Consider the following 4,194-nt stretch of genomic DNA (forward strand, 5'->3'; position numbering starts at 1 on the left):
GAGAGAGGAAGTAGCTCAGTTAACTTATTTTTCCTCTCATTTTCCACTTTTTTTCCTCCCTGCAGTTCCTTTGATTCATGCCCATAAATGGACATACCAAAAGCCACCACATTCTCACAGTGTTTTTCAGCCTGCCTGGAACCAGGAAATACCAGGAATTTCTTCAAGGAACCTGTTCCCAAACTTTACTGAAGCCTTCAACACATTTAGTGTTTGAACAGAGTTTAGGAGCATGACTAAGGTCCCATCTCCTCTGTGCGGCCCAGTGTTGCTCCTGCATGGGAGAACAGCTGTTTGCCGTCCGTGCTGCTGGCCACGGCCTTTCCAGCTCTTCTCTGTGCTAGTCCAAGCCCACACCCCCAGAGCAGCGAGTATGGGAGCATTCTGAGAAGTCCCCTCCAGAAACCTCTGACTGTGTGTTGTGGCAGCATTCCTCAGCTCTTCTCTGTCATTGGGGCAGTGCCAAATGCAGGAGTATTTACATTCGCTAATGGTAAGTAAATCCAACCCTAATAGTAGTATAATAGTGTTTATGCTGTGAGGAACAAAGCATTTTACAGCTTCACGAGCAGGACCAAAAGGTTGCTAACACGGTACTGCAGTGTAAACACAGTCCAGCAGTAACTCCATTCATTGCTTGGCCCCATTAATTGGGCCACTGCATGAAAGAAATGCACAATCCAAAGAAATGTTTGTTGTTTTAAATTACTCCTATTAAAAGCAGGTATTTAACAGCTTTCAGCAGCTGTTAAATAAGTTTTCCTGCTCCTGAGCTAAATGCTAAGAATCAGCTAAGAATCAGCTTTTCAGCCAGTTCTCAGGACTTAGGTCAGCCTAGCTAATTGACATATCTGCAGTCACGCTGGTTTAGACCACCTGTGGCCCAAAGTCCTGAGGCTGTACAAATTTAGGGGAATTGTACAGGGCTGTGTGCCTGGGAGGGCTCCCAAGAGGCCACAGGCTGGCTCCTGTGGCATTTACTGGGCAATAAGCACCTGGAGGAGCACAAATTGCACACAAAAGTATTCTGTAAACAGCTAAAAGCACAACCTACTAGAAAAGTGATAAGCCCGTGTATCTGGCAAATTAATGTGATGGACTAGAATTGAAAATAGATCTGAAATACTGTCCATGCTTTAGACAGCGTAACATCTGGGAAGGTATTAGATATAATCTTAATACACTGTGATATAGTATAGTGTCAACTATGCTTTCTTAATTACATATTTCTTGAATTATGCAATTAAAAAAAGAAGTCTTTATTCTTTACCAAAGAAGACATTTGTTGTTTTCTGATGAGAGATCATCTCAGCATGGACTTTCTGATTTGTCACACCACTATGCTCTGAAGACACTTCCTCTTCCCTAACTCTCAGGCTTTAGTTACACTACACATGCCGAGCCATTCACTGATCCAAGAGCAGGTGTGGCCCGGTTGCTCTGCTGTCACCAGCTCCAGCCCCAGGTGGAGAGCCTAGCAGGAGGAGAGGACTGCTAAAACAAGAGAAAACAGGTCAACAGATGAGCATCCCTCTGGGGTTCAGCTTCACAGCCAACAAGAGCAAGACAGAAAAATAATACTATGCAAAATTTGCACCTTCTTATCTGTGAATCAAGATCAAGAGAGAAATGTGTATTCAATTAAAAGCATGAGAATAGTCGAGGACCACTACACGCTGTAAAGCCAGGGAGGAAAAGTACATGGTCTTGCTGAGAAAATACTTATTTTCACATATTTCCTATTTATGCCTCCCTGAGGAAAATCAGCGTTAGAGTTCATTGATCTCAGTGAAAAAGAGTATTTGTTTTGACTTGATTCTCAAGAACACCATGCATACAGGAGAGCAAACAGGCAAAGCAATGGAAATATGTAAAAAGTCACATTTGGCCTTTTCCATTTATACATATTGTTCTAATCCTAGGCTTTTTCTGAGGTCAAAAAGTCCAAGGTCAATAAATTGATCAAGCTTCTGAAATCTAACATGGTAGGGGTTAGTGAAGAAGGCCAACTCATCTAATCTTGGGAACTACCACGATTGTCTATCAGTGTGTTTTCCCTTCAGCATCATAGCTGTAGTTGCCCATGTGGGGAAATCTGCTCAACTGAGGTTATTCTTCTGCATGTGACTCCAAAGATTTTTATGAGACGGCATAGAAATGAAGTGGTTTTTTCCTTCCATTGATCCTTCCAGCTACAGCTTCACAGCTGATAAGTAGCCGCTTTGGAAATCACTAGACAGATCAGAACATGCCCCAGCCAGTGACCCCAAGCAGATCCCAGCATTGCTAACACCTATGAGAAGCCACCTGGGATCAGTATTGCAAAGGAAGGCAACATTTGGCTTTGCTTGCTGTGTTATAGGCTCAGCATTGCTGCTCATGCTTGTGTTCCATAGCAGTATCAACAGCACTACAAAAGTGCCATTTTATTTTACAGTTATTTGACTAGATATCCAACAAAATGCTGTTAGAGAAGAACTGGCAATGGTACCCACCTTGAGTAACAGCCAGAGTACCAGACTCTTAGAGGCAGTCAACACAGGATACATCTAGTGTAAGGATATCCTTTAAGGCCTAACCTTATACACACACACACACACACACACATCCATCCCCATTGTAGCTTTCTGTATTATGGAGTTATTTTCATGAGGATGCAGTTATAATATAAATGTGTCATCTTACACAGTATTCCACTCTACAAATGTGAGTATGCTCATTCTACCCTTTGGAAAACTGTATACAAATGACTTTCAGTTCTGGCTTTTCTGACTTCTTAAAGTATATAATGAACACAACAAAGATTGGAAATAAAGCCAGCCTTCAGAATCCAAGGAGTGTGTGGGTAAAAATTCATTTTCTGTATGAAGAATTAACAGACTATCTACAAGCAAGACTCTTCTATCCTTAAGAGTGCTTTGATTTCATACAGTTGAAAAGAGAATTAGAGACTATTTATGTAATGTTTTCTCTGGCTCCTGTATGGCATTCTCCACAGACCTTATCACAAAACAATTTAGAAACAATATGTATATTTGCTAGCAACCACGCGCAGACATAGATGATGACCCTCTCATCAAAACTCAGAGCCAAACAAGTAACCATAATGCTGGCTGATCAAAATCTTCTTGTGCTGTACAGTGACTGCTGATAGTGAGAGGAAACAGGTTCTTGTTACAAATAGATAACAGTTTTGTCTAATAGGTGTTTAAAAGGCATTTAAACAAGGTTCTTACAGACATGGTTTAGTGCTAGACTTAGGTTAGGTTATGGTTGGACTTGATGATCCTGAGGGTCTCTTCCAACCAAAATGATTCTATGATCTCTCTAAGATTATTTACCAGACTTTATTAAAACAGACATTGAATTTTATTTTTGTTCTGTATATTCACACCAGGACAACTTGTGAGCTAGTAGGATTGCACAGAAACAGCCTGTCCTTTAGTCAGAAAATTAAAAAATTGTGCATTGGCACCTGTATTTTGCCTGGCTGCCTCTCCAAAACAAGGAGGAGAGGAAAGTTGGTCTGTCATTTTATTCCATGAGTGCATTTAGGTAAAAAATTGCTTTCTTAATGAGGCAAATTTAGAGCATATTATTTCTGTTATATGATGCTGCTAATAGATGCTGCAAGAAGTATGGAAATATCTTCTAATATTTAAGCCAGCTGGCACTTAATACAGCCCCTGAACGAGTGTCAGACAAACAACCACTGAAACAGCAAATACATCCTATGCCGGGTGCCAAACCGGCCCAGTGGGGTCCCTGTCGGCACCGGGCTCTACTGCTGGGGCGGCCCCGCTGGGCTCAGAGCCGGGCCCAGGGAGAGAGCGGGCTCGTCCTCTGCATCAGCCTGACCCCGTGTGGCTGCTCTCAGCAGCAGCTGCTGCCTTCTGCTTCTTTACGGAGTTTGCCTGCCTATAAATGAAGACAAACAAATTCATAATGCTCTTTTCAGTGGCAGGTATTTCATTAGTCACTTGAAATAACTTGTGTAATTTCGTTAAGAAGGGTGAGCTAAGTATAGACTTGTTTGAAATGTAGGGAATCTTATTTTCTCATAAATTATTGAAGTAATAGCTACACAGGTATGTCTGAGCACCAAGCATTACTCAGCCATACGTTTACACACTCTGCTAATCACTGTTCTCTATATTAGAGATGCAGATAGTAAAACATGCCAGCAGTTAAGGC

This window comes from Streptopelia decaocto (genome assembly GCF_964273445.1).
Source record: "Streptopelia decaocto genome assembly, chromosome: 3".
NCBI lineage: Eukaryota > Metazoa > Chordata > Aves > Columbiformes > Columbidae > Streptopelia > Streptopelia decaocto.